The sequence below is a fragment of the Tenebrio molitor genome, chromosome 4 (genome assembly GCF_963966145.1).
Source record: "Tenebrio molitor chromosome 4, icTenMoli1.1, whole genome shotgun sequence".
Classification (NCBI taxonomy): Eukaryota; Metazoa; Arthropoda; class Insecta; order Coleoptera; family Tenebrionidae; genus Tenebrio; species Tenebrio molitor.
Window position 1 is genome coordinate 7,363,352 of NC_091049.1, and position 20,970 is coordinate 7,384,321.

The 20,970-nt window shown below is 38.1% G+C and overlaps 1 protein-coding gene across 3 annotated transcripts in view; it reads left to right on the forward strand.

The window, feature by feature from the left end:
- LOC138128425 (uncharacterized protein in vnfD 5'region-like) overlaps positions 1 to 18,164 on the forward strand; it is a 187,508-nt gene extending 169,344 nt beyond the window's left edge. For all 3 annotated transcript variants that reach the window (XR_011158649.1, XR_011158646.1, XR_011158650.1), the window contains exon 3: positions 17,767 to 18,164. The gene's annotated coding sequence lies outside the window, so the exon portion shown is untranslated. The remainder of the gene's footprint in view (positions 1 to 17,766) is intronic.
- Positions 18,165 to 20,970: the final 2,806 nt, after the last annotated feature.

Below are 20,970 nucleotides of genomic sequence, written 5' to 3' on the forward strand. Positions count from 1 at the left end.
ATCTAATTGTGTTGTCAAGGCAACTACTAATTCCATTAAATTCATCGAAAGATGACAACTCATTTGTCATCATTTTTTTATTCTTAAAATTTGAGATTTTTGTGCTGTTTCTACTCCCTACCGTGAAAAAAATAGTATATATACTTCTGGAGAGAATGCTCATTTTTCCCTCGGTGCTTTGTAGCCCTCGGGCTTCGCCCTCTGGCTACAAACTGCACCTTAGGAAAAATCATGCATTTCTCTCCCTCAATATATAATATACTATTAATACATGTTTATTTATTTTCTTTGACATTTACTTGACATTTTTAAACTGCTAGCGAAATAAAAATTTTAAACCGCTAGAGCAATTAAAATTTTATTCGATTATTCATTAAAGAAGTGCTTTTATCCCCTGTATCTAAGTATTTAAACATGACTTTATAAGGCAAAATTGGATAAAATCGATTTAAATGGGCTACAATTTGAATTGTTCCAATATTTGTTCTTGAGTTCTGTTTTTGACAGATGATAGTCAACTTTTTTTTTCCAAATTGCACTATTAACTTTTTTTTGCTCAGTTTTATAGAGATTTTTATTTTGAATATGAAAATGTAAACAACCATGCTCATGCATAGAAACAAAAAGAAGAAAATAAAAAATAATGTATTTTTTTTTTAATCAAGCAGTCACATTTAACAGTAATAAAAGTGCATTCTAATTTTCCAAAGCGACTAAGAGAACTATATTTATGGACATTCAACACAATGTCTATTTGACTCAGCCCGATAACAGAGATAATTTAGTAAGACGAATCGTAGCAGTATGTGAACAAATACCACCAGACTTTTTATTGAACGCCGCAATGGGCGTCTGTGGAAGGTGTGGAATATGCCTTGGAGAGAATGGAGGTAATTTCGAACATTTACTATAGTAAAGTTATGGTTACTTGATTTTGTTAGCGGTGTCGAGTAAAACGCAGTGCACCGGGAGCAACAGGAGTATATTGAATTATTCACAGACTACACTACATAACATTAAAGAACAGATACAAGATATATGTGACAAAAGACAAGATGGCGTACGGCGTTACATTTATGGACGACTACTTCGGTCATCGATCTCCGACCGCACATGCGCAGCGTCATCGTTTCGGTCGGTGTAACCGGACACTGTTTGGACGACAATACACCAGGGGCGGCGCGGGGATCGAGATTATTTGCACTAACAGATTTTTGTAAATTCTATTTTTTTTATTAAAAACCAATTTTTGATTTTTGGTTTTAATGTTTGTGTATTCAGAAGATAAACATCTATCAGAATAAAAATAAAAAAATATACCATGCAACTTAAAAAAAACAAAGTTAGCTGCGGTCTGTCAAAGAATATAATGTTGTTAACGCCCGGCGCCCAAAAAACAAGTCGATACGTTTTTAATCGGTTTATTCTCCTCGACGCGCTAATTACAAGTCAGCAGTTCCCCACGCGATCCCCTCCTCGGATCTCCTCGGGTCACTCCGACACGATGGATTGCTGCTCGGGGACTTCCCGCGAGGGATCCTCCCTTCGCCCATTAGGGAATCGTAACAATGTCAAAAAAAATCATAGCATGTCGGGCTATAGTGTTTCTAAAGCGATTTTGTTTGACGTATCATTTATTAAAATCGGATAAAAAATAAGGAAGTTATAGCACCAAATATTTTTCATAATACACCCGGTATACAGGCTGTTTGATAAAAAACGCCTCAACACATAACTTTTTTATTTATTATCCGATTTCAATGAACAAAAAAAACCAAAGATATGGTTTTTCATGCGCTACGAAGCAGCCATAAAAAAATTTTTTTTAGCGTTATTGTAGTAGCATGGACACATGTAGTTTTTTAGGCTCAGTCTGGTAAAGTTTTTTTTTCAGAATTTAATGATGTATTAAATGTTATCGTTTGGTCCATAGCTGAAACAATTTTTAATTGTGGTTCAGCTTATTATGAAATTTTCAAGTGTGGCGTGAAAATCAATTGGAATACAAATAGCAACAAATGTCAAGTGTGAGTTTGAAAATTTTCAGGTGCAATCTTGAACAGTTTTATTATTACTTTTTTAGAAAACATGAATAATAACAATTATTATTATTATTTTTTCTATTAACTTTTTGTTTTTGACGAATTACGATTTTTCTTACACTCGAACATAATAATATAATAGTCAAATGACTGCTATCCTACATGACTGACAATGTTATTTTATTCTTAAGTAAAAAAAGTTTAAAAAAGCAGATGAAAATTTCTAAGCTGGCGTTTAGATGACATGTTTTATCGTACTTTGTATTCCGATTGTTTTTCACGGCACTCTTAAAAATTTTATAATAAGCTGAACCACAAAAAAATGTTTAAGTTGGCAGTACAATTAAGAAACACTTTTAATTCGGTTATTTATAACACTGCAACTGGATATGTTTTGTTGGTTTATTTGACAAAATAATATCTGATAAAGGTATAGCATTAACAGCGACAAGCCACCAACAGCGAGAAGTTACTCCTGTTATACGATTTAAAATACGATCCAGTGTTACCAACTTAAACAGTCCTTCTTGATCACTCCGTATTTTCACAATAAAAAAAGTACTGATAAGCATTGATATACAGTGCATTTTTTTTAACTGTTGCCATAGGGAATTGCATGGTAAAACTTATACCCCCTGTTAACTTTTGTTCTGATGAAAATATTCAAACCATTTTTGGAATAAAGTTGGAAGATTTTTTAAACTATCGGATAGTTTACAATTCAATATCCTAAACTGTCGAAAAAGTTGTGAAAAAATATTTTAAAGCGCACCGGAATAATAGTACGTCGAGCGGCCGCCAGAATAGCGTCCCTATCGGCTCAACCTGACCAAATTCCATTCCAGTGCGACATTTACAAAATAATCGAAGAAAAACATTTTGAACAATTCCTTTGATAATTTCATGTATAAAAAATCCCATAAGCCGCGATGCATTTGTCACTTTGACATCGGATAAAGTTAGCCCTAACTTTGCATCTGGATAAAATGTGCTTAAACTTCCATGGCAAACTTTTTCGAACCTGATTATTGTTTGTTGTTATGATGACGAACCAACAATCTTAAACATTGACACAGCTTGTAATAAATTGAAGTGCAAAATGGCCAATTCAATTTTTCATAATTAACTACCTATTAATTTTTTTATTTTTTTTTTTTTTTAAATGCCATTCCCGTTTTTTGCCATACGGCTTTTACGGTACCTTTTCGGTCTGCGGTTTTTCCTTTTTCCAATTCCTTTTTTTTTTTTGTCTATCTCTCCTTCCTTCAGGTGGTGCGACGGGGCTCCGGGGCACTTTCCCCGGCCACCCACGCCCATTCCACCTCACATTCACAGACATACACAACACTTACTACCTATTAATTATTATTCATTAAATTACCTCATCGAATTACGCTGGAGGTTTTTTCGTCCAGGATAAAATTTCATGTTTTAAACTCTAATTTGGTTTCTTTTTGGTAAATTATCGTAAAAAAATTCAATTTTATCCCGACAAAAAAAAACCTCTCGTGTAATTACAATCGATTATTTCTGTTAATTTGTTGAATTATTTGTGCGTTAACGTTTTTACGTTTTGTTTTTTTTTTATAAAGAAATTTAATCAGCCACGAGAAGATCTCGCTATTTATTTTTTAAATAAAACTGACAAAAATCAAAAGTGGGGATAGGCAGTTGCTGGTTGAGCCGACAAGGACGCTATTCTGGCGGCCGCTCGACGTACTATTATTCCGGCGTGGTACAAACATTTTTTTTACAACTTTTTCGGCAGTTTAGGATATTGAATTGTAATCTATCCGATAGTTTAAAAAATCTTTCAACTTTGTTCCAAAAATGGTTTGAATATTTTCATCAGAACAAAAGTTAACAGGGGGTATAAATTTTACCATGCAATTCCCTATGGCAACAGTTAAAAAAAATGCACTGTATACCTACTTACATATCTACATATCTCACATAATAAGCGGATGGGTTTTAAGGTTTTTATGTGGTTTGCCGTTGTTCAGAAATGAAAAATCATTTAGAGATCTCTGGAATTGAGGGCTTCTTTTACAAGATTTTGAGTTTTCATGAACGAATTTCGTAATATTCATTTGCTGCGTATTCGAATCCTGAGAGAGCGCAAAATCTTTTTCATAGCTATAGAATATTTTTTTATGATTGGTCGCAGACAGGAGTCTACTTCAGCGTGCGAAGCACTATACTTGGGCCAACCAACAGATATAGTAAATGTGGCCTAGTTGCGTAGAACGATCTACGCCGAAGCCTGTTTCACAATGAAGCAGGTTCTTTGCCATTTGTCATTCAAATAGAGAAACAAAAGTGTTGAAAAAAAACTATTTTGTAATACAAATCGAAAAACGCCAAGGAAAACAAACAAACATAAACACGTGGTCAAACTCCCGAAGCGAGGTTAAAACGAATGAGATGCTGGATGCCGTCAAGTAATTTTTGTGGATGTACTATGGCGGTCAAAAAATTTTGGACATCAAACTTCTGTCACATTAAAAAAATTACTCTAAATCATGCTTTATTGAAACTGTCACATGAAAGATGAAATTGTTGTCAATTTAACACCGGTTTAAAATATAATTTTTTTAATATGCGAGTACATTTGGGCATTTGTTTTATATTTTTTATTAATTAAAACCTCGTTCTATTCCATTTGTCTGATTTTTACAACTTTTTGAATATTTTCTCGGTAAATCTGACATTCACATTTTCAAAATTGACACAATCAAAATTGAGGTTATTAATACATAAGGGTTGTTTTAGAATGTATGACAGCACGATGACATTAGTGTCCAAAATTTTTTGATCGCAATAGTACATCAGGCTTTCGAAAATTTGCGCACGTTTTGAATAAGCCAATTGGAAGCTGCTATTTAAAATACGCGGGCACTAGGGGGCGGTTTTATTACTATATCTGTTGGTTGGCCCAAGTATAGTCCACTTCGTGAACGCTGACGCTACAGAGCTCTGCAATGCTTTAATCGACCTTCGGTCCTCAGCTGGTTCATGGCCGACTAAAATTGACTATAGCTGCGCTATATACGGCCGTTTCAATCAGGCGTTTTAGCATTGATCTAATTGTTCCTAGAACAAATGAAAATCGTCCGGTGAATGGCGCCCTCCACGGCAAAAATTATTACTTTATGCATGTCAAACTATATTGTCAAAGTGACATAGCTTTTAGTTGGAGTCAGCTGTCAGCAGATTTTACGAGGAGGCTCTATTCATAAGGAAGCTTAAAAGTAAAATATGAAATACTTGTTTGTGAATATCGATTGGAAATTATGGATTTGGAAGTCAGTGGATATAATTTTTCAAAAGTGTTCAATAACAAGTAAACTAGAACCAGATAATTATAATCCCGAGAAAAATGTGTGAAATTATAAAATTATGGAACGCTGAAAGTTAGTTAACGGGAACCAGGTAATGCCACAAATTTTTCATTCGCATATTTCTTGAATATTTTCCATGGTTTAATCTCCTTCTCTAATCTCCTTTCCCTGGACATACCGGGTGTAGAATTGGTTTACGAGACATAGGATTTTACATGTAAAAATAAAGAGTTTCAATTATTGGCTCCTGTTGGCGCATCTGCAGGTAGTTTGGTCCGTCAAGGGTGGGCACTACCCTGCAGGTAGCTTACCTGGCAAGATAAACTCTCAAACAGAGAAGACTTCTGTATTAACCACCGGACAGTTCGGTCCACTTTCATTGTTGTTGAATATATTGTTAAAATTAAAACATTGAGTTTTAATCATCAGGTCCTTCGAACAATTACACAGAATTAAACAAATACCAGCACCTCATTACAGTCCTAGTCACGAACATATTGTTGGTCCATAGAACCGGATATCATCGAGTTAGTGATTAGTGATAAGTGATTTAATTCGTGCATCAGCGAAATCACCATAGCAGCATCCGACAACAACAGAAGTCCACCAAGTTGGTCCAAGACATACCAGTCAGGTCAGTGAGCATCCTATATTCCTATATCATTCCCGTTCAGATCCATTCCGTGAGCGACACATTTAATTCAGCTTTAATTCATTTCAATCACATATTTCATTTCAAAATGCCTGAGTTAGCAGAATTAATACTCAAGAAAAATCAAACAATAGCTCAGCTTAACAGAATATCAAAATTTGTTGCATCATTCCCACCAGGTGATAATGTAAACAAAATTAAATCACGCATGTCAGCCCTAGATGATCTCTACAAGGAGTTCAGGGAGGTTCAATACCAAATTGAATTAATTGACAATACCGCATCAGAGACAAACGATCGCGAAACGTTTGAAGATTCATATTTCGATACAAAGAGCATGATGCAATCTGTCATGTCCAAGATACTTCACAGGAAGTCAATGTAAATTTACCACAGTTTAGTGGGTCTTATTCAGAATGGATCTCGTTTCATGACACATTCAACAAAGGTTTAAACGATATTAGACGCTTTCATTACTTAAAGGGAGTTCTTAAGGGTGAAGCTTTAAAATGCATTGAATCTTTAAAAATATCAGGGGCCAATTATGCAATCGCTTGGGACACACTCAAAAAACGATACAAAAATACAAGACTCATTGTGCAAGAACATGTTCAAGCCATACTTAATGCACCTCCTCTCAACAAAACCATATATTCAGGTCTAAGACAATTATTAGACACCGTCATTTCCAATTTAGAGGCGCTTAAGGTTCTAAACATCAACACAAATTCATGGGATCCATTAATTGTCCCAATAATTACACAAAAACTGGATTTTCCAACAAAAAGGGAATGGGAAGCAAAATTGAATTCAGAAATTCCGAAATTGGCAGACCTTCAAGACTTTTTAAATAATAAATGCAATCTTTTAGAGTCGCTAAATTCAGGTAATCAAAAATTACAATCGTCGCAGCACAAAACGCATGCAATTGCCAATCACGCTTCTGCGAATGATAAACTCACTTGTTCGTTTTGCAAAAAGGGTCATTTCATTTTCCAGTGTGCTGATTTTTTAAAGTTAGCAGTAACTGAACGATTTAACCAAGTTAAACGTTTAAACTTGTGTGTGACTTGCTTAAAACACAATCATTCAGCCCTAAATCGCAAGTCAGGTTCTTGCAAAGAATGTAACAAAAAACATAACACACTTCTGCATTTTAACAAATCCAATCAAACAATAATCGAAACACCTCAGACAATCGAAACAATACAACAACCATCGTCAACGGAACCTTTAGTTGTTACAAACCATTGTCAATTTGATAAGCCATATGTATTACTATCGACTGCACAAATTCACGTCGAAGACATTCATGGCAAATATACGTGCCGAGTACTGTTAGATGTAGGTTCGCAGTTAAACTTTATTTCTAGTACTTTGTGCAAACTTTTAAACGTCCCGTTAAGGCATACCAAACTAACAGTTTCGGGAATTAACAATACAGGCAACACCATTTCACATTCTGCAGATATTAAATTCAAATCACGATTCAGTAAATTTTCCAAAAAACAGCAATTCTTCGTAGTTGACAAGGTGACGGAAAACTTGCCGGCACAAACGTTTTCTTCAAACGCGTTAAATTTACCACAATCACTCCAATTAGCAGATCCTCACTTTAATGTCTCGGGACCCATCGACATGTTAATGGGAGCCCAATTATTCTGGCAAATTTTAAACAAAGGTCAAATCTCATTAGGGCACAACAAGCCTGTTTTACAACAAACACATTTGGGCTGGATAATTGGCGGCGCCTTGAACATTAGCCCGGAACAAAACAGCTTAAATCATCTGGTGACCAATTGTCACATTGGTGCAGACATCCTCCATAAACAAGTCGAACGGTTTTTCCAAATTGAGGATTTCGGCAATAAACGAAATCTTTCGTCGGAAGAAATCCTTTGTGAAGAGCACTTTCGGCAAAATTACAGACGGGACCTAGACGGGCGGTTTATGGTACAATTGCCTTTCAAAAACGATACAACCCCGTTAGGAAATTCCTTGCAGACGGCGACGAAACGGTTTATTGCTTTGGAGACCAAACTTCAAAGAGACCCCGCGCTGAGAAACAGTTATTCAGATTTCATTCATGAATACCTGGCACTTGACCACATGGAAAGGGTACCAGGTAGTCAAATAGAAACCGACAAGTGTTACTATATGCCTCATCATGCAGTAATCAAGGAACACTCAATCAGTACAAAAACACGCGTAGTTTTCGACGCATCCGCCCAAACAACAAATGGTATTAGTCTGAATGATCAATTAATGATAGGTCCTACGTTGCAAGAGGATTTGTTTAGCATTTTGACTAGATTCAGAACATATCAATACGTACTCAGTAGCGATATAGCTAAAATGTTTAGACAAATTTTAATGCAAGAGTCACATCGAGATTATCAAAGAATATTATGGCGTGATGATCAGTCAAAACCTCTAGAAATGTATAGACTCAAAACCGTCACATACGGTACAGCATGCGCTCCATTTTTGGCCGTGAGATCATTGCAACAACTAGCGCATGAAAATATTCAAAAATATTCATTAGCCAGTAAAATAATCCTAAGAGACTTCTACATGGATGATTTATTGACAGGTACAAATTCATTAAACGAAGCGATTCAAATACGCGATGAAATTACATCAATCTTAAAAGGCGGCGGCTTTCAGTTGTGCAAGTGGGCGTCGAACTGTGCCGAACTTTTGCCAAAATCAACCGATTCATCCGAAATTTCAAAATTTATAACACTAGATTTGCAAGCAGACACAAAAACGTTAGGGTTGTTGTGGAATTGCGCGACTGACAAACTCAAATACAACATTTCCGATTTTTCTACAAATCCAGTTACAAAACGCGGAATTCTATCCATAATTGCTCAGATTTATGATTTAATTGGCCTTATTAGTCCTATTGTCGTGCGGGCAAAAATCATTTTACAAAATCTTTGGAGTTTAAACTTAGATTGGGACGATCAAGTTCCACCTTCGATCGAGAATCTGTGGTCACAGTTTCTAACAGATTTAAGGCACTTACCCAATTTGCAAATTCCTCGAAAGGTTATAATTTCTTCACCCGCGGTCGTAATAGAATTACATGGCTTCTGCGATGCTTCCATTCAAGCATATGGAGCATGTGTATATATTAGATCAATTGATCAGCATAACAACATAAATGTACATTTGTTGTGTGCGAAATCGCGTGTCGCACCACTAAAGCCCATATCTCTGCCAAGATTGGAGTTATGTGGCGCGTTATTATTAACCCGGTTAGTTGCGAGAATATCAAAAACATTAAATTTAAATCTTCAAAAACAGTATTATTGGACAGACTCGAGCATTGTATTGGCTTGGATATCGGCGAACGCAAATAGCTGGCAAACATTTGTCGCTAATAGAATCTCGGAGATTCAAGACACAACAACAAGAGCTGATTGGAATCACGTTAGATCAAAGGATAACCCGGCCGATATTGTTTCAAGGGGTATGTCCCCAAAAGAGTTAATGAATTCAGATTTATGGTGGCACGGACCCGCATGGCTACGAACTCCTTCTGAGAACTGGCCCAAGTCTTATCCCGATCAGACTCAATCGGTCCCAGAAAAACGCAAAATAACGCTTGTTGCTACAACGGCCACACCAGAATTTGAGACGTTAACAAAATTTTCATCATTCTCCAAATTGCAGCGCGTCATAGCCTTATGTTTAAGATTCATACACAATTGTCACCACAAAACAAACAAGGTTTCAGGTTTTTTAACTTGCGACGAATTAAACAAAGCCAGAGTTGCAATTCTGAAAATAATTCAACGCCAACATTTTAATACCGAATTAACTGATTTAAAGAATAACAAAACCATCAGAAAGGACAGTAAATTAATAGCATTAAGTCCATTTCTATCAAAGGAAGGCTTAATCAGAGTGGGTGGTAGATTAACACATGCACCGATTAACTTCAACCAAAAATTCCCGATAGTTTTACCTGCAAATCACTACATAACGGAGCTTATTGTAAGACAGGAGCACGAGCGGCAATTGCATGCTGGGCCACAGGCGACATTGTGTTCAATCAGACAAGTCTACTGGCCCATCTCAGGTCGCAACACAGTCAGAAAAATAATTCACAGATGTGTAAAGTGTTTTAAGGCGAATCCCAAAGGATTAACGCAAAAATGGGCGACTTACCTGTTGACAGATTGCAACCTGCTCGTCCCTTTATCAAAACCGGTATAGATTATGCAGGACCAATATATTTAAAGACTGGAACCTCACGCAGTAAACAAAGAGTTAAGGCCTACATAGCTTTGTTCATTTGTTTCACCACTAAGGCCATACATATTGAATTAGTGGACGATTTGACTACAGAATTCTTCCTGAACGCATTGAAGAGATTCATCTCGCGACGCGGACATGTCGCAGAAATTTATTCGGATAATGCAACAAATTTTACAGGTGCCAGTCGAGAACTAAAACTTTTATTAAATTCATCAAAATGTCAAAATTTAATTAGTCAGGAAATGAATAATGTAAATATCCGTTGGCACTTCATTCCACCGCGATCACCTCACTTCGGAGGTTTATGGGAGTCAGGTATAAAATCTATTAAATATCACCTCAAAAGAGTAATTGGTGACACATCAGTCACGTATGAAGAGATGTATACGCTTTTAACACGCGTGGAAGCTTGTCTAAACTCACGTCCTCTTACTCCTATGAGTCCAGATCCTACAGATTTTTCCGTCCTGACACCTGCTCATTTTCTCATCGGCGAACCCATGACGGCGCCATTGGAGCCCAATCTCGAAGAATTGAAGATAAACAGATTATCACGTTGGCAACGCATCGAACAATTGCGGCAACAATTCTGGCGCAGATGGATTCGAGAATACATCCCGCAACTACAATTACGTCCAAAGGGTCAACGCATCACCAACGACAACGTTCAACCAGGAGATATGGTGTTGATCAAAGAAGACAACGTCGTACCACTACATTGGCCTCTTGGTAGGGTCGTCCAGGTCCATCCAGGACACGACGGTGTTGTTAGAGTGGTGTCAGTTAAAACAGCAAAAGGTGTGTACAATGAAAAATTTGAGAAATCTGATTGGCCGACAGCTGTGCGTTTTTATATTGTAGGTACACGGGCCGATGATTAACGATGTCTATCTCCGCGCAACGGCATAATTATTTTGTCCGCAGCTCTGTCGAATAATATTTGAAGTTTGAAGGGACGCCGAATATTAGCGTTTTTTTTTGTGGTCGTCGGAAAAATATCGTGTATACCACGTGTTGAAAATTCGATTTCACACTCGTTTGCTTAAGCCACGCGCCTACGGCTTGTGGCTCAATTCTGCAAACTCGTGTGAAATCTTTCATTTTCAACTCTTTATATACAATATACTATTTTGAATTTCAACTACCAATGTGTTCCCTAAATCCAGAATTTTTAAATTTTTAAAAAGAGATTGCGGTACTATTCCCGTTGCTGAAATTGTAAGTGGTAAAATAGAAATTTTTTCTAAACTCCAAAGATTTCTCATAGCAACGGAGTGCTGTAAATATTTATTAATTTTTGTGTTATATGTCTGTGTTATATTATGGGAATTCGGAACAGCTATATCTAAAAGATATCCTTGCTTTTGTTGTTTATTTAAAATAATAATGTCTGGTCATTTTCTAAACAACTTTCTGGTTTATAAATATAATGTGGTTGTGTATCCTTTAATAAGTTGAATTTAACTGCTAAATTCATGTGTATAATTTTAGCGAATATATCATGACGTTTTTTATATTCGTTTTGAGCCAAAACGGTGAAAGAAGAAATGATGTGTTCAATGGTTTCCCCTTCAGTTCCGCAAATTCTACATTTATCGATGATCGACTGTAAACTAACTATATTTAATAGGTATGTACATTATTTACATAAAACAATGGAAAAGGAGAAAACTCGAAAGTAACTTAATTTTAAACAGCATAAAGGAGTGATAACTAAAGGACATACCTAAATGTGTGGATAGGTATGTAGGTATGTAGGTACAGTTGCGGCCGTTGAAAACTCAGACACTTTGACAACGCCAAATGGGATTGAAAGTGACGTTACTCAAAATGTCACTCAAACATTGGGTGGTATGAATAAAAGTGAGTGTATACTTCATTCTCTAAAATGTGGAGTATAGACTCCCAATCCTAATAATAAAATATGAGTATCACCTCGAGGCAGGAGTACATACTCTTATGTAAAATTTGGTATGAGTAGTTACTCTATTTTTATAAGAATAAAATATTTGTTCATGCTCAAATTTGTGAGTAGATTCTCATGTTCAGTTGAGTCTGGTCCGTTGCCGACTCCACATCGAAAATTTCGAAATGGCGGAGTTCATAAATCCGATAGTGCGCAGAAGAAAATTCTATAACGTGCGAAAATTGACTTGTACTCGAGACTACAAATCTTTGTATCGATTTGATGAAGTAAATGTTCAATGGATGGCAACATATTTTATGGGACAAGAGAAGAACGAGAAAAGAGGCGGTGCTTTATCAAATGTCGATAAGCTTAAAATATTTTTGAGATGCGTGGGTGATCCAGGTTTCCAGACAGGAGTTGCTGAAGATATAAGCATCCACCAAACAACTGTATCGAAAATTATTGTCGAAATAATGGATAAGATTTTACCAAAAGCATCAACTTGGATAAAATTTGCTCAAACTGAAGCAGAAATACAGAATGCCAAAAGAGAATGGCTAGATAAATACAATTTTCCAGCAGCAATAGGTGTTATCGATTGTACACACATTAGAATTGTCAAGCCCTCGGTACATGGGGATGAGTATATTAACAGGAAGGGGTTTCCAAGTATAAATGTGCAAGCCACTTGCAATAGTGAAGAGTGGTTCACTAGTGTCCACGTATCTTGGCCAGGATCTGTACATGATGCAAGAATCTGGCGAAACTCGGACACAAAAAGAGTAATGGAAGAAAATCGAGAAAAGGCATTACTTTTAGGAGATGAAGGGTATTGCACCTTGGTTAATGACACCTTTTAAAAATCCTCAAACTCCCGAAGAAAGGGCTTACAACAAATTATTTACCAAAGAGAGAGTCATTATTGAAAGATGTTTTGGACAACTAAAGCAAAGATTCCCAGTGTTACAGTACAAAGTTCGATTAGCACTAAAATCAGTACCAAAATTGATTATTTGTTGTTTTATTTTACACAACATTGCCAAATATTTAAAAGATGAAATGGAACTACTGCAGCAAATTGACCTTGAAGAGAATGAAATCCAAGAAGAACCTATGAATAACATCCGTTTTCGTGGCCAACAAAAAAGACGAGAAATAGCTTATATCATCTACGAGCAAAATTTATAGGAGCTTTGAAGATGTAATCATAATTTTGATGAAAGTATGAAGTACATAGTTTTTTCAATGTTGTGGACCGAATTCATAGTTATTATAATGTTTATTGATTAAATTAAAAAATTAAACGAAAACGTTTATTCCTAGTTACTTTTTTTCTTATAAATGTTCTTTTTGGGACCGAGTTGGCTATGATTTTTTCTTTTCATGTTGGACTAACTGATTCAGTGATGCAACGGATGCAATTTTTTTTCTGTCAGTGTCTGTTCGACATTTTCTTGCCACCGGATTGATCATTTTAATATTCGTAAGAAACTAAATGATTTGTTAAGCGTGTAAAAATAATTTAAATTTCCGTCAAAGGAACAGTCAAAATTGCCAAAATAATTTTATTACGATAAAAAATGTCTATTAAACGATTTAATTTAATTAAAAATGGACAGACCATATTTAAGAGATCCGGCAACAATGTACCTATTCAGGAAATATAACCCTAAACTGAGAACAACCTAACCTAACACAAAAAGTGTCAATTTCCTTTAGGGAATTTAGTTATCACCGAGGTACTGCCAACAAAATCACTAGATGGTCATAGCCAACTCGGTCCCAAAAATATCGTGAATGCCTTATACATGACAAGTGACATTTCGCTAGTACAGTGGCGAGCACGGAATTTCGCACACATTGGACATTTCACTGACTTAATTTTATTAAAATGAGATACTGGCGGCAGTTTCGTGACAGTTTAGGTGAAACATCAGTCATGATCACATATATCATGCGTATCCCACCTCATTATTGATTATAATGACAATAAAGCTTAGACTAGATAGTTTTTTTTTAATGACGTACAAATTGGCGTGCGAAATTCCGTGCTCCCCACTGTACATTGCAACAAATTGCTGCTTTTTTTTTTGAATTATAACTTATAGGTCCTATTTAGAAAATAAAGATATTCCATGAATTCATTAGTTTTTATTGCTCAATTGTTTTCTTGCTAATTCAATCTGTAAGTCTAATATTTTTCCTTTCATGTTCTTCTCTTTTCTCTTTAAGTGTAGGATGTTATTTTATACAACTTTTGTTTTAGATTTATAAAATTATTCCTTCACTTGAAAGGTTGGATTTGGCTTTTTTGGTCGCAATCTTTTATTAATCGGATGTTTTAATTTGGCGCTGCTCCACTAGCAAAATGTAAAATTCAGACTGTAAACAAAAATTAAAATACTCGAAATATATTTCAAAGTCCGAGGGAAACAGTTGCGAGTTACCAAAACTTTCAAACGTTTACTGTAAAATTCCCTAGGAAAATGACCACGTAAACACGGTGGATGATTCGTTTTCGAACTAATGCAAATTTTAACTAATGTTTCGATAGTCCGCGTTTATGAAATGCAGTCTCCTTTATTTTAGCTTTAATGTCGCATTTTATTAAAGGAGACTTTAGGGTCGGATTATGAAACCGGCCGTTACACTCACAATTTAAATAATAGGTACCATAGTAATTAATAACAGATTAAACGCACAAAACAGAAACAAAAGACGATACATTAAACGGTTAGGAGCAGACGAGCATTTGAAATAGACTATTTCTTTAAGTGAATGCCCAGTAGCAAACTCCGCCTATTTTCATACAACTCATAAAGTATCAATTCTATTATGACTAACACAGTCGCCAAAAACACAATGTTTAACTGCACCGTAATACTTTGCCTTAACTTTACCCATTTTAAACAGTTTTGAAGACTTTATTATCATTATTTTTATTATTAATATTGTGAGGTTAGGTCACAAGCTGATATGTATCTGACAGGAGTTGTATGAAAAATGGCGCATGCGTGTTCTAAACCTGCGCCGTGAAATACCCTATTAAGCAATTAAACTACGCAAACGCAAACTCTTGACTCCTTCTGGCAAACTCAGTCTAGCAGCGCTGCAGGCTGGAGCGGTCACCGGCCAAATTAACTCTGGCCGGGTTTCTGTGAAACGAACTAAGCTATCCATTACAAGTTACAACCATATAACTATAAAGAGATATAATGCGCCTTGTGCCCAATTTTTCTTGCCAACATTATGAGACAAAAAACATATCGCTGTACTGCACTACTCATGCGCACTTGTGGGCAATCTCAAAGAGTAAGATCACACTTGTGTTTTGTTTCACTTAGATGGCTATAACTTAAATTGTTTTCTTGCTCATGCGCATTTGTGGACAGTCTCAAAGAGTGAGATGACACTTGTGTTTTGTTTCACTTAGATGGCAAGACCGCAAGACTTTCTACGCATAGGGAAGGTATAGTTTTGTTGCGTTACACTTGGTTCACTAAGACGGGAACTGGACTGCTGAACTGAACTGCCGGGTGTGATGCTGGGGTGGAATTTGATTCCTCCTGGTGCCTCACAGAGCGGTAGTCGGCAAAGCCAGTCGATTAATAAAGTACCGACACGATTTGACGTTTACATAAAAGGCAACCGTAACGATATTTTCGCTGCAAGAGGCGCTGATATCGCTATTTTGACTGGCTTTGTGAACATTTGTTCACCAAAGTCCATGGATTTATTAGTAATAATTAGTAATTTATTAGTAATAATTAGTAATTTATTACTAATAAATCCATGCCAAAGCCAGTCAAAATAGCGATATCAGCGCCTCTTGTAGCGAAAAAATCGTTACGGTTGCCTTTTATCTAAACGTCAAATCGTGTCGGTACTTTATTAATCGACTGGCTTTGGTAGTCGGCAAAGCCAGTAGATACATATAAAGTACCGACACGGGTGACAGCTTCGGATGACAGCACCACTAACGATTAGAATTCCGCTCGAGGCGCTACAATCGCGAATTTATCACATTGACGCTCGAAATTTAAAAAGTCCATTTGAAAATTATTCAGCAATAATGCCGTCTTGTTGTGCCCTTAATTGCAAAAGCTTTTCTGGAGTAAGCTTTTACCGAATAAAAGCCGATATAAGGCTTGGATTCTAAATATTGGACGAAGAAAATTATCTGAAAACGTTCGACTTTGCGAAGTTAGTATTTTCATACAAGAGCATTCATATCTTTAAATTTCGTACATACATAGTTTAATAAATTTCGTCTATTTTTAGAAACATTTTACCTTTGATCAGTTTGAAGGGAGGTCTGACAAAAAGGTGCTGAGATGGAATGCGATTCCAACATATGTATTTTTTTAATATGTGAATCTGTCTTTTTCAATCATCGTTCCGTTTTGCAACAAAAAGACATTAAAATACTCCGTGAAAATCAAAGGCAAAATTTAAAAATAGCTTAAGTAGCGACATCTGTTGTCGGACCCATCGCTACTGGTGCTGTCAGTGTCACTAAATGTCACCCGTGTCGGTACTTTATATTATCTACTGGCTTTGGTAGTCGGGGGTTTGGGTCGCCATCTATCGGTGATTGCTGATGCTGGTGGAAGTTCCATTGGGATCGTCTAAGGCTCGTAGGCAGCAAGGCCATCTGAATCAAAAAGCTACGCTTATAAGGCCGTTTCAATTTTCGATTTTTCCATATAAACTTTGTTTTTGTGACATTTCGGGCGGCAGAACCTTTTTGCGCTCCATCTATCGATTTCGAACGCAGTCGATTGAGACTTTTCCTCTTTTTACTTTGAGGTTAAATGTTTAAAACGTCAAGTAAAACATGAGTGCTATAAAATAACCAAGATCCGAGCTTATTTTGGATACATTCATTATTTTGATCGTCGAATTTTCCAAGATGTCTCAAAATTGTTAATTTTGAAGGTAATTTTGTTAAGTTGTTATGTCAAAACCCGTAACCTTTAGCTGTACACGTTCTGACTGATATTTCAGACCATCTCGGTACTCTTTTGCTATAATTGTTTATAAGATCCATTAGAAAGATGGGGTAATCTTGTAGTTTACGTCGCCCAAACTGCGCATCGCTTCGCGCACCGTGCTGAATGTGTACAGCGTTGCCAGACTTATTTATTTGTATCGAATAAGAAAATTCACAATTAACATCACGTGACGGTGATTTTAATTATACAATTATATTCTGTGCAGGAGCCCCTCTACCACCCATTGTTTCGAAACAAAGTTAAAAAAGTACCAAACACAAACTAAACCAGGGAAACAGATCAATTAACAAACGTATTGGAGTCGTACACATCCAACTAAAAGATGCGTTCAATTCTAATTAACATCTGGCAACAATGCAGAGTCTATGGGGCTGCGCGTATGAGATGCGCAGTTTGGGCGACGTAAACTACAAGATTACCAGATGGCCTTCTCATCAGCGTTTTGAATTATATTATGTATTAAGTTCATATTTTTTGAATTTTTACGTTTCTCTTCCTCTAAATCTTTTAATTTAGCTAAACAATTTGTTCGTTTCAGCTTTTGGGTCAACACTTTGCAGTGGTACTGGAGATTAGCCATATACTCCGCAGAAATACTATTTACTTGAATTGATTTGGATGTGATAGGAATGGTTGGCATGACGAAAGACTCTACAGGATTTTGGGGTACAGGAATTTCAAGCGGAGTTACAGTGGGAAAAATGTAAAAAACAAAAACATTAATAAGATGACAGTAATTAATAACTGAATGTTCCTGATTATGACTGAAAACTAATAATAAGTAATTGATCGAAAAATGAGAAGAGGAAGCTCATTTTATTTTCTCATATTTCGTGGTTGACTTCGCTTCTATGTAGACATATTTCATGTATCAATAAACACCACAAGTCTGTTTTAATTATAGATACTTACAAAAATAGAAGGAACAGCATCTTTACATAAGCGTCGTCTTTTGGAGGTTGTAATTATGAAGTCTTGTTGAAAATGCCGCTCACAAATTTCTGAGTAATCCGTAATTTTTGTAGTGTCTTATATTACAAATACAAATTGAAAGGTTGTCCTTATCATTGTCTGCATAAATTTGCTTACCGCAAAACGTTTCAAAAGCTTCGAACCATTTTTGTCTTTGTTCCATATTGTTCGGAATTTCAAATAAGCGAACATCTTTTGCCCCACATATGAAACACGCTTTTACCATTTTATGTAAAATAAAAGGGTAACATTTTAAATTGCCGCCAATATTGTAGCTTTAATTCGTTGATCGGCCACCGAGGGCGCGCCATAAGGTTCTGTCTTCTTTTGTTTCATGGCCACTCTGCAGAAACAATTATCATGGACAATGAAACGGCCTTATAAGCGTAGCTTTTTGATTCAGACGGCCTTGGTAGGCAGTAGCTGGTGATGCCATCTTCAGGCGATCGTTGGGAAATCTGCCGATAGATCTATTGGTGGTTGCAGTGACTGGCTTCCAACAGGTCGCTACATCACCCCCCACCCAGCGGGATGGTCGCGGAAGCGAACAGGGCGTTGGATGTTGCGTCCAGATCGCGTTTGTTGGGTGTTGGTGTCTGTTGTGTTTGTTGCTGTGTTTGGTGGAGTGATGGTGGGTTGTGGTGGGTCTTCATTGGCGACGTATGCGGGTTTGAGACGATCTGTCGAGACGGAGGTCGGACGACCGTTGAGGAGCAGGCGAAAAGTTCTGTGATCACGGCGGAGAACTTTGTAGGGTCCGTCGTACGCCGGTTGAAGAGGAGGTTTGACTGCGTCGTGGCGTAAGAAGACGTGGCTGCAGGTTTCCAAGTCGCGGAAAGTGAAAATTTGTTTGTTTCCGTGACTGCTTGTTGGTGTTGGACGGAGGTCGTTCATCAATTTTCTGAATTGTTGAATAAATTCAGGGTCGCTGAGGCGTGATTTGCTAGGGTTGAAGAATTCTCCAGGCAGACGAAGGGTTTGACCGTAGATTAACTCGGCTGTTGTGGCTTGTAGGTCATCACGCCACGCGGTGCGGAGGCCCAACAGAACGAGGGGAAGCGCTTCTGTCCAGGTTTCGGCGTGGCAAGTGAGGGAAGCCTTTAGTTGACGGTGGAGTCGCTCAACTAGTCCGTTGGCCGCTGGGTGATATGCGGTGGTACGGAACTGGGTAGTACCACATATCTTGTTGAGGCAGCGAAAGAGTTCGGATTCGAATTGGCGGCCCTGGTCGTTGGTGAGGCGAAGAGGCGTACCGAACCTGGAGATCCAGCCTGCTACAAATGTTTGTGCGACGGAAGCAGCGTCGATGTTGGTCAAGGGGAATGCTTCGGGCCACCTGGTGAAGCGGTCGATGCACGTCAGCAGATAGCGGTACCCGTTGGATGGAGGTAGGGGGCCTACTATGTCGATGTGCACGTGCTCGAAGCGGTGATTGGGGGGTGCGAAGCGTCCGAGAGGAGGCGAATTGTGACGCCAAATCTTAGTTCGCTGGCATTGGGTGCATGTGCGGGTCCACTGGCGACAATCTCTCTTGATGTTGGGCCATACAAAACGATCTGTAACAAGCTTTGTAGTGGCACGAATGCCTGGATGAGAGAGGTTATGCAACGAGTTGAAGACGGGACGTCGGAGGGTTGGTGTGACAAAGGGACGTGGTTCACCGGTTGTTGTGTCACAATAGAGTGTCAGGTTGGTACCAGGGATAGTGATCTTTTCCAGACGGAGGCCTGTGTTGACGTCTGGGCGAAGAAGTTCCTGCAGTTCGGCGTCGTTTTCTTGGGCCATGCTGAGGGCGCGGAAGTCGCCGGCTGAGGAGATGCTCCCAATGCGTGACAGGGTGTCGGCGGGGATGTTCTCGGGGCCTGGGACGTATCTGACATCTGTGGTAAATTGGCTGATGAAGTCGAGATGGCGAAACTGACGCGGTGTACACTTCTCGGGTTTCTGTGCGAACGCGAACGTCAGTGGTTTGTGATCGGTGAGTATGAAGAATGTTTGGCCTTCCAGCATGTGACGAAAGTATTTGATCGCGGCGTACACGGCGTAGAGCTCGCGGTCGTAGGCACTGTACTTAGTCTGTGCTGGAGTTAGTTTCCTGGAGAAGAAGGCAAGCGGTTGCCAATCGTTGTTGACTCGCTGTTGGAGGCAGGCGCCGATACTGAAGTCGGAGGCGTCTGTAGAGAGGGCGAGGTCAACTCCAATGACGGGGTGTGCCAGGAGCGTGGCGGTGGAGAGACTTTGTTTGCAGTCTGTAAATGCTTGTGCCATCTCTGGGGTCCAGTTGATCGTTGCTTTGCTTTTCGTTTTTGGAGTGAGAACAGCGTGAAGAGGAGCTTGGAGACTAGCTGCTTTCGGGATAAAGTTCCGATAAAAGTTTATTAGTCCCAAGAATTGCCGTAACTGTTTCGCTGTTTCCGGTCGCGGGAAGTTTGTGATCGCGTCGGTTTTTTCGGGCGTCGGTCGGATGCCACTCGCGGAAACGATGTGTCCAAGAAATCGGATTTCGCGTTGGCCGAACACGCACTTGTTACAGTTTATGAGGATGTTGAAGCTTGCGAGTCTTTCACACACAGTACGGAGGTGTTTTAGGTGCTCTTCCTCGTTTTTGGATGCGACGAGGATGTCGTCTATGTACACATAGCAAAATTCCAGGCCGCGTAGAACGGTGTGCATGAAGCGCTGGAACGTTTGTGCAGCGTTTCGGAGGCCGAAGGACATATACATGAATTCGTACAGTCCGAACGGTGTTGTGATTGCTGTTTTTGGGATG